The sequence below is a fragment of the Mastomys coucha genome, unplaced genomic scaffold (genome assembly GCF_008632895.1).
Source record: "Mastomys coucha isolate ucsf_1 unplaced genomic scaffold, UCSF_Mcou_1 pScaffold1, whole genome shotgun sequence".
Taxonomy (NCBI): Eukaryota; Metazoa; Chordata; class Mammalia; order Rodentia; family Muridae; genus Mastomys; species Mastomys coucha.
Genome location: NW_022196891.1, coordinates 15,357,140 through 15,368,198, shown reverse-complemented (window position 1 = coordinate 15,368,198; position 11,059 = coordinate 15,357,140). Strand labels below are relative to the sequence as shown.

Below are 11,059 nucleotides of genomic sequence, written 5' to 3'. Positions count from 1 at the left end.
AAAGCCCCTGTCCAAGGCTTGCCAGATACTGGAACCTGACTAGTGGGAGGAAACTGAGTCATGGTGGTGTTGCTCTTGGAAGAGATCATGGTGCCCTGGCCCCCCCAATGAGGTAGAGAAGCTGGCCCCACCACCTCCCCTATTCCTCCCTGTGATGTTCTCTGCCACCCCAGGCCAAATCAGCAGGACTTGGCATCTGTGACTTTCAAAACTGAGAGCCAAAAAACAAAAAACAAAACCATTTTTTAGTGTGTGTGTGTGTGTGTTTTCACATGTGAGTGGATGCATTGGGTATATGTGTGTATGTATATACATGTGACCATGGAGGCCTGGGGTCAGTTCCTCTATGGCCCTCCACCTTGGTCTTTGAAACCGGATCTCTCACATGCTTAGAGCTCACTGACGTGGCTAAGGTGCCCTAGGAATCCTATTGCTTCCAAAGACTGAGATTGCAAGGGTACACCACATCATTGCTGTTTTTATCTTACTAAATTAGTTCAGGGAGTCAAACTCAGCACTTCAACAGTTGGGCCATCCTCCCAGCCTGCCCTGCCTTCCTTCTTTCTGAGCTGATTGATCTAACGTATTTGTAAAGCTCGGTTACGCAGTGTGTGCAGGCGTATGGCACTTCCACGGCTGTGTCCATGCATGGAGGTGTACACAGACACACAGACACACATCCTGAACACACATCCTACACACAGAGAAAAGAAAGCCAGAAAGGAAGGAGGGAGGGAAGAAGGGAGGGAGGGGGAGAAAGGCTTAAAGGATTGTGGGGTAACAGGCTGAAAGGAAGGAGATGTGGAACCTCACACATGAAAGGGAAGCCAGTGTTTATCAGCAGAAGGGCCTGCCTCTTCTCCGTAACCCAGCCCACAGAGACTGTCTGGATACAGTGCTGCTGAGGAGAGAACCTTCCCCAGGCACACACTAGCCGGTACTGCCTTTGAGAGTTTATGTGAGCCCAGGATTAGCCCGTCTAGCTTTGATGGGCCAGCAGGACATTCCACACAGCTCTTGGTAAGGCTAAGCTGTCAAGCCTGCCATGTTTGTCTGCCATCCCTACAGACTCGTCTTTCCTGAAGACATCCTCCTCTTCACCCTTCTTCCTCCTCTTCTCTCCCCCTCCTCCTCTTCTTCCTCTTCCTCTTCCTCTTCCTCCCCTTCTACCTCTGAGACCAGTATCTGCCTATTCCCATCCATGGCTTCGAGGCATTGACTTTCTAGAAGATTCCACTCAGCCATGCTCAGGTGGATTCTACTGTAGACCAAGACTTCACATCCCCAGATGGTAACCATTGCCCAGGCACCCCAGGGGCTCATCTTGACAAGGCTCTCTTGGCTTCTTCCCTGGTCCAGCTGTGTTCCTGGCCCTACTTCTTACCTGGATCAAGTCCGAGGCTATCTCAAGCCTATATACCTCATCTCCCAGCATCTCTTCGCCTGAATGTCAAGCACTCAGCTAGCTCTTATTTTTGAACTTTTTTTTCTGAGGCAAGATCTCATGTAGCCCAGGCCAGCATCTAATTCACCATGGAGCCAAGGATGGTTTTGGATACCTGGTCCTCCTACCTCCACTTCTGCAGTGCCAGAATTGTAGGCATGTGCTACCACACCTGCTTTATTTATTTCATGCTAAGGATGGAACCAGATCTTCATGCATGCTAAGCAAGCCCTCTACCAACTGAGCTGTGTCCCCAGGCCAGTCCTACATTTTTTAACACATCTGGAACTAGGTGTGTGAAATAGCAGTGCCTTCCTGCCCTTCTGGCTCTGAGATAAAGAAGGAGTGTGTGGGCGTGGCCTAACCTCTGTTAACTGCTGCAGCTGGGGTTTTTAGAACCACTCTGTATGGCCTCTGTGGCCTCCGTTTTATGACCTCATTTCCCTACGCAAACATCACAGTGTTTACTTAGTGAGATATCTCCAAATCCAAATACTGATTACTCTTCAAGAACTCCGTTGAGAGGCAGAAAGCCAGAGCTCAGCTGGGTCCGGTGAACAGAGGCTCTGTAGCAGGCCTGGGAACTGTCGGGTCTAGTGTGGACACATGTGCATCTGTCACAAAATGAGTCTGCCAGACAGGACTAGGGATACTGAGCAGCAGATGTCATCCACAGCTCTGATGGGACACCCAGGTGACAAGGGACCCCTGCAGTGACCTGAAATACTTTCTAGTAGCTTCCATAATTTCTTCACTGCAGGCTCCATTCTCCATCCCAGGGTCCTCACCCATTCAGCCAACCTCACCAGAGGCCTAGATCCATGCCTAAAGCCATTCTTTCTCCAAAATCTGGGTCTGCTAAATACATCAAGCGGCTTTGCGAAGCCTCATGGGGACAGACCAGGCAGCTTGACCAAGGCACTCTCATGCTGTGCCCAGCCTGAGTGTTATGGGAGCAGGTCTGAGTTCCAGGGAATCCACTGAAGCTCTAGGCTCTTGTATTCCAGGGTAGTAGCCTGGGGGGCTAGAAATATAAATAGAGGTTTTTGAGAAAGGAAAAGCATCCCAGAGAATGAGAATGGGTAAGGTTCTCATGCCTGTTACTAAGATAAAGTACTAGGACGGAAGCAACTCGTAGAACGAGGGATTTATTGGGCTCACAGCTCCAGGTTAGATAGCTCATCATTGGGGGTCACGAGGAAGTCAAAGAGTTAGGGACTTGAAGCCACCGGTCACATTACATCTGCAGTCAGAAGGAGAGGCCAATAAATGCACGCATGCTGAATCTCTCCATGGTACACAGGTGAGGATCCCCTGCCTAGGGAATGATGCCGCCCATAGTAGGTGGGTGATGACAATCAGATACTGTAATCAAGACAGGTTCCCCAAAGACGTGACCACTGAACAGCTCAATCTTGATAATCCTTCATGGAATTTTTTCCTGGGTGATTCTAGATTGTGTCAGGTTGACAATTAAAACCAACCACCACAACTAGTGCTTAGAGATAAGCCCCAAAGGACTGACCAGGAGCCACATGACCCTTTGTAGGTCATTTATGTGGCACCTAACTTACATACATTTACATATTGTAGGCTTTCCTTGAGTATGTTCTGTGTGTTGTATGAAGTTTAGGCAACCAAGGGTTTCCAGTGTTCTCCTACCACTGACTTATTTTATATATTATTATTGATGTGGTGTTTTTTTTCTAGTCTCATGTACTTCAGGATGACTTCTTACTTCCCATGTAGTCAAGAATGACCTTGAACTCCTGATCTTCCTGCCTCCACCTCTGGAGTTCCAGTAAGACATTGGGGATGAGCCAGGACTTTGGGAGCCATGTCCTCACCTCCCTGCCCTAGATCTCTCACTACTCTGTTGTCTACAATCATGAGTTCTTCGTCCCCAACAATTTCTCTTTGGCATATATCCTTAATAGTGTCATTGGCCTGGATGAGCATTTTCTATATTATGGCTGTCCATTTCCCTAATGGCGTAATGCTCAGCTTTGCTCTGTGGCTCTTCCTATAAATAATGCCGTTGAGGTATTTTCTTTGGGAACTTGGGTTTCATGCTTTACAATCAGTATTTTATCGTCTCTGCCTTTATTCCTTCTTTTATCTGTTCATTGTTAGCTCATTCTTTCTTGCTGCTCTGCAGCAATCTATCTCCAGGCATCTGGGGTACACTTATGCCCTTCAGCATGGGGGACTCCCGTGTCCTGTCCTCTGGGTTCCTTGTGTGTGGAGGGTTCTGTAGTATGTTGAGTTTTTTGCCAATGGACGATCCCACCCATAGGGTTGAGCAGCTGAGCCACAGCAGGACGGCACCGGCTGGGGAGATAGCTCAGTCGGTAAGCGTGACTCCCAGAACACACATTGAAAAGAAAGAGAAGCTGGAGGAAATGCTGGGTGTGGTGGCTTACACACGTAATCCCAGGGCTGGGGAGGTAAACATTAGGGATCCAGCTCCCTGTCTAGCCTGCCTAGCCCAGTCTTCGAATCCCAGACCAGAGAGAAACACTGTCTCAAAACATCAAACTGGATGATGCCTGAAGAATAATAACTGATGTCATCCTCTGACATGCGCGCGACCGCGCACGCACGCGCGCACACACACACACACACACACACACACACACACGCACGCACGCACGCACGCACGCACGCACGCACGCACGCACGCACGCACGCACGCACGCACGCACACACACACACACACAATTTGAGACAGGATCTCAAATTGTGGCTCTGGCTGGCCTAGAACTCTCTTCGTTAACTAGGTTGGCCTCGGACTCATAGCGATTCTCCTGCCTTACCTCTGCCTCCTGAGTGCTGAAATTAAAGGAATGCACCACCACCACCCTTAGCAATATACACATTTTAAAAAAAAAAAAAAAAAAAAGATTGCATTCTTTTCTGGGGCAGGAATATAGCCCAGAGTAGAGGAATTGCTTAGGGCCCGTAAAGAGATGGGTCCAGCATTACCCAAAACAAATAATGAACCTGCTGACTTTCTGAAAATACAATTCCCCTGAGTACATGCTTTTTTTCTTTTTTTAAATATGATTTTTGGAACTTTCCAAGTAGATGTGTAGAGAACATAATGAACAAGCTTGCCAATATCGGGTTTCTTATACAGAACAAAGCAAAGAAACCCAACAAAACCATCAGGGGCAACAAAGGGCCATCAGGAAGGAGGTGGAGTTCCTGGTGAGCCTGGAGGGAGCTTTCTGGGTGCTGAGATGGCCTGCTTGCTCTACAAGAACAGACACAGGCCTGCCCACCTCCTCACGAGGAAAAGAGAGAGGCCAAACCGCAAGGTCTAGGCATCGGCGAATACAGCTCCTTCCCTGACAGGTCAGTGGGCCTGTCTGGGGCAGGAAAAGAACAACAACAAAAAAACCCATGGGGCTAGTAACCATGGGCTTAGCCACAGCATGAGGGCACAGATTCCCTGCTTCTGTCATAGCATTGTGATCCTGGTGGGTGGCAGGCATCTTGGCCCAGAAGTGGGGCTGAAGCATGCAGGCCAGCAGTCTCCAGAGCCTAAGGGCTTGGTGTGTCATGCCAAGTGGTTTCTGCTACGGGGAATCAGTGACCGTGTAATCCCAGTGGCGGCAAGAAAGCACGCTCTGGAGCTCTGTAAGAACACAGGATGGAACACAGGACTTAGACTCCCTCCCTTCCCACAGCTCCCCAGCGTGCTAAGAGTGGGGGAGGTCCCCATTGTCCTTGCCTGCTACAGAAGGTGCGCTCACCCGACTTAGGTCATCTCCAGAAATAACACAGGAGCCTTGTTCTCTGGGAGTTCCATAGTCACTAAAGGTCCTTGGATGCGGAGGGTGGCACCTCCAGCCCCTAGACAGGATCTTTACCAACCACGAGTTTTCGAAAAGTGGGGACTTAAAGCAGTGGAAATGTATTCTTTCCTGATTCTGGAGATAGGAAGTCACAGGGCAGCCTCGCTAGGCCGATGGCAAGATGAGACTGTGCCCTAGTGGCTCCCAGAGAGACTTTTCCTCTCCTAGCCTCTGGTGGTGGCTAGCATTCCTCAGCTTAGGACTGCTACAGTATGATCTCTGCCTCCAGGTCACATGGCCCTCTCTGCTTGAACCCTGTGTTCCTTTACCTCTGAGGACCCTGTGATGTCATTTAGGACTGGCTGGCTACTCAGGTCATTGCAAATGTCACCTTTGTCATGTCTGCCATGTCCTTTGTTGCCTAGATACAGTTGACCATAGGTCCCAGGAATTTAGGCAATGTCACCAGCTTCCTTCATGGATTTTGCAAGTGTCTTTCTTCACACCCAATCCACAGAATTGCTGTGGATTGTGACCCATGCTGTGGTTGCTTTTTGCTCATGAAGAGACAGGCATAAAGAGGGCTATCCATCCATCCACCCATCCATCCATCCATCCATCCATCCATCTACCTACTCACCCATCCATCTACCCATCTATCCACCCAACCATCCATCCATCCACCCACCCACCCACCCATCCATCCACCCACCCACCCATCCATCCATCCATCCTTCCATCCATTCATCCATCCATCCATCCATTCATCCATCTATCATTCTGCATCCATCCATCTATCCATCCATCCACCCACCCACCCATCCTTCCATCCATCCATCCATCCACCCATCCATCCTTCCATCATCCATCCACCCATCCATCCATCATTCTTCATCCATCCATCCATCCATCTACCCATCCATCCACCAATCCATCATTCTTCATTCATCCATCCATCTATCATTCTGCATCCATCCATCCATCCATCCATCCATCTATCATTCTGCATCCATCCATCCATCCTTCATTCATTTGGCATACTGGCATGCTCAAACCTCTTACTGGGCATAGACTTAGAACTTGACAAGCAGACCTAGTTGGTGCCTGCTCTTGGGCCACTGTCACTACCTATGTCACTACCTATGGTTCCTCCCAAGGGAGTCCAGTCATCTGCTAAACTCAGACTGGCAAAGGCTCCATCTTCCACAGCAGCGCCTCACAAGGTATCTGACCTTGACCTGGGACTGGGGGAGGGGGGGACACTTCTTTGGCAAGGGGCTCCTGATGACAGTCTTGGAGGAGAAACGGAGATAGCTGAGAGAACACAGATGGGAAGGCAGGAGCTGGGATCAGAGTTGTAGCCACAGGTCACCCCAGAATCCAGCCCAGGAGATTTGTAGGCTGACAGTCAAAAATGTCTGGTGTAACCTTTCTCATCTTCAGAGGCCCCTAAACCAGGTTAGGGACCATCAACTCATAGTATTACAACTTACTGTCATGCCAATGTCTCTCTGGGTCTCAGTAGTTCTGTCTGTGAGATGGGACACGGGCCTGACTCCAGCCTCATGGTCCTGTCTCAGCTGCTCAGATCTGGTCTTTCCACACTCTCCCTTCCCTGGTTGGAGATCAGGGCCCACCCTGGTGCTCAGGCCAAGTCTGGATGAGTCAGCACGCTGTTCACTTTCCCAGACAGGCATCGCTGGGTGGGGCTCAGGGGCCTCAACCCTCCCTCCTCCTGCTTTCTTTCCCTCCTCTCACTCCATTAGGAAGGAACACGTCCATTCCTGCCCCAGGGCGGTTCCATGCTACAAGCTCACGCCCTCCCTTCATTTCCCCATCTGTGAGAGCCTTGCTCATACTCCCAGCCGGCATCACCCTCATATCTCCCCTCCAGGAAGATATGGCTCCCATCCTTCTAGCTCCCCAGGGACCCGTTACCAAGGGTCTGGGCATGCTAGCTCAGGCCCGGTCTTGGTGCGAGGGTGCATGTGGGATTCTCATCACCTCAGCCTCTCTTTTTGTCTCCTGCCAGAACTCCTGTGCTGACATGTGAGAAGGGGGCATGAGTTGGGGTGTCAGGAGGGTGAGCGGGGTGTGCTCCCCTGTTGAGCTCTTCTGTTCTCCTGTTGTTATATGAGAAGGGGGGAGGGAGTGCTGGCTGAGCACTTACGAAGGACCCGGTACAGTTACTCCGCACATTTCTTGTGCTTCATTCATCTGTCTACACCTGCTCATCCATCTACACCCGCACCAACCTGCACGTGAGGGATGCTTGGCTCTAAGGAATGTGGTGCCAGGTCACATAGGAGTGGCAGCACTGAGACTTACACCCCTATCTGTCTACCGTCAAAGTTCAAACTCCGCCTAGGGTGGCCTCTCAGACGCCACCACCCCAGGGTGAACTGGAGACCAACTGAGTGATGCCCCAGAGGGACCACCAGGTAGAGTTTCTAAGGAGAGTTCCAGTGAGGATTTGGTGAGTGGAAGCTTGTACCTTAGTGAACTGGAAAGATCAGCGTGTCCAATTTGACCGCCTGACAGCAGAGCCTGGCTTTCTTTCATTCTGGCTCCTGGGTAAGACTCTTAAACCTATTTGACATCCTTATACATATTTGAGGGAAGGTTTGCATGTGTACGTGTTTGAGTGTGTGCACATGCGTATGCATGTGTGTACATAGACACGTGGAGGCCAGAGGGTCACTCTTCCTTACTTTTGAACCAGGAGTCCCCCATTCAACCAGCCCGTGAGCCCCGGAGACCCCCTCTCTCTGCCTGTCTACTTTAGGACTTTAGGTGCCTAGCATTTTTCATGGTTGTTGTAGCTCTAAACCCCTCCTCACGCCTGTACAGCCGGCACTGCCCACGGAGCTATCCCGTCTCCAGCCCACTTCTCCACTTCCGACTCTGTCCCTTTTCACCCTTGGCATTTTTTTTTCCCAAGTTCTCCAACCTCGCACAGCACAGGTGCGCATGAGCAAACTCTCATTCCCCCAGGCTATGATCAAATAGCTGACGTCGCTGGCCCTTCTTGTTGCCTTCTCCCTCTGGTCCAACCCAGAGCTCTTCTGAGCTTGATCCTCCAAGAGTTCAGAAGTGGATAGCATGTGTCTTGATTTGACTCCCAGGGCCGGATCCAGCCCCGTACCCACAATCTAGTACCCTCCCAAATTGAGTTCTAATTTCAACATTCCCAGAAAAACCTTCAGGGCTACTCCTTCCCCCATGGCTCCAGGGCCCAGATCCTACTGTTGCAGGCCCAGTCTGCCACCTATCCGGCATGAGGGAAGGGTAAAAACTTGTTCCCCAGGCCTTTGATCAGATCTATTATCGGGGAATGGGCAATCACCCCACTGTACCCTGGTAAACCTGTTTGGGGAAGCTGGAATGGCTTCTCTGGGTGTCTTACCCATGGCCACCAACAGGCTAAAAGTCCTTGAGGACTATTCTCTAATAGAGAACAGAGACTGGAACACCATCCAGTGGGCAAGCTCTGCTCCAGCACACTCCGACTTCCCTCCCAGCTGTGGGCATGAGCCCAGTCATGACCTCCTCTCTGGGCCCGTGTCCTCCTTCGGGCCGCTTGTTGTACAGGAGTTGGTAGCAAGGCACCTTCCTTGATGACTACCATAACAAGGTGTCCAGGGCCCTGCAGGGAGCTTCTGTGTGCTCCACAAAGCTTGGGGCTGAGAGAAGGAAGGCAGTGCCTGGACAGAAACTCCTGTTCCCTGTTTCCTTGGTGATGGAGGCGGGGGTTGGGGGGGACGACCCTGGGGAAGTGAAGCAGCATTCCTCTTCCCCTCCAGGGCAGCAACTGCTCTCTGAAGACAACCTCTTCCTCTGTGTGGGACACAGACACCACCCTGGGCACTCTCCTTCCCTTACAGAGTGGCCCCATTTTTGAGTGCATGTCAACATACCTTGACAAGATTTACTCCTGTCCCCAGAGTCCAGAGGGATCTGGGTCACATCAGATAGCCTACTGCTGTGTGGTCTCAGCCTGGCGGTAGACATCTTCATGTCATGACTGTCTTGGGGTTCTAGATGAGTGCCAAGGAGGCCCCATTCCTGGGTTTGGGGCTACTCACAGCCACCAGTTTCTGTATTCTTGTCTTAGTCTCGTTTCTGCCACTGTGATAAAATACACTGACAAAAGGCACCTTAGAGAAGGCTACAGGAACCAAAAGCAGCTGGTTACCTCACAGAGATAACCAAGAGCAGAGAGAGAATAAACTCATGCATGCCTGCTCTCTCTATATTATACAGCCAGAAATCCCCACGTGGGGAATGATCCTGCCCACAGTGGGTTAGGTCTTTCCACTTCGACTAATAGTCAAGGTAATCTCCCAACCGTATGCCCACAGACCAGCCCACACTAGATGGCCCCTCACTGAGGTTTTGGGTGATGCCAGCTTGTGTCAAATTAACCATGAACGCCATGAGTCTCCAAAACCCCAGCCCTGCCACCTAGTGCACACCAACCTTCCCCTGCAGCGCACTCAGCATCCAACACTCCATGAACCTCTCATTCAGGCTTATCCCCAGGAGCCATGCTGTGGTTCTCCCTGAGTCCCTTCTTCCCAAAAGTGCCTCTGGGTGGCAGGAACACGAATGTCCGTCCTGTCACAGTCACAGCGAGAACCAGAGGAACCCACTTGGCCAGCCCTGCTTCTCCTCCCTTGGGACACACAGCGACCTCTTCCCAGCAAGGCCACAGTCAAAGACGTGCAGTTCCCCATAGGTGGATCCCCTCTGTAGCTAGCTTGGGTATGAGAGTGACTTGTGACTTCTGCCATAGGGTGTCCTCTGCCCGTGAGCTTGTAGTCCACTGGGAAAATGCCTCTGGGCACCTTCAGAGCACTATTCCTGGGCGGGTGTGCATGTTCAAAGGGTCCTGGATACTGCAATGCCACTGGGCAGAACTCGTTGGCTCTGGGATATCAACCTGGTGTTCTTTGGTAGGGGTGCAAAATAAGTTTGTGAAGGAGCTTCAGGAAGGGGGTTACCCCAGGGGTTCCTCAGTGTAACCTCCAGGTTACAGATACAAGAAGGGATTTGCACGAGATCGAGGTTGCAGGAAGGGAGGCCTCTAGGGCTATGGAAAAACCACAAGGACTGCTCACGGCTAGATAGACTCATCAGGCTTGGGAGACCAAGGCCCTGCCATCACAGATGCTAAAGAGTGACATCGTTGAAAGCTTCCTTCTGGATCTACGGATTGACATTTGTAAGGCTCAGAGATGTGAGCGCGTCTGGCCATCCCCTGCCTGTCGTCCATCGTGCTCTGTTGTGAAGCAGGCCAGTTTTCCTGCACAGTTGGACACACCATGGACATCACCATGTCTAGTTTTCTCCGTAGCCACACTGTCCACTGTAGTAGCCAATCAGAATGGAGCCCCACACAGCGTCGTCACCGACCTGGGGCACTGCTGTGGTGCCTTTCCAGGCTTCACACTCTGCTTCTAACTCTGCTTTTGCTGTGGCTCATGCACGCTTTGGAGGAGGGTCACTGCCCTGCTGTCATTTCCCATTGCTGTGATGATGCCTCAGCTGAAAGCCAAAAGGGAGAAAGAGTTTATTTTAACTCATACATTCCAGATGGCCATCCATTGTGGTTGAGAAGCCGTGACAGAAACTTCAAATAGTCCCAACACGCCATCACACCCAGACTCAAAAGCATAGAGAAATAAATGCACATACACTCACTTGAATGGCTTTTTTTTCTTCTTTCACTCAGCTCCATCTGACCACTGCCACACAGTCTAGGGCTGCTTAGGGAATGGTGCTACCCAGAGCGGACTTTTTTTTTTTTTTTTTT

The 11,059-nt window shown here is 50.9% G+C and overlaps 1 protein-coding gene across 2 annotated transcripts in view; it reads left to right on the top strand.

Moving 5' to 3' along the window:
- Gli2 (GLI family zinc finger 2) overlaps positions 1-11,059 on the top strand; it is a 225,992-nt gene that overhangs the window by 177,986 nt on the left and 36,947 nt on the right. The window lies entirely within an intron of this gene.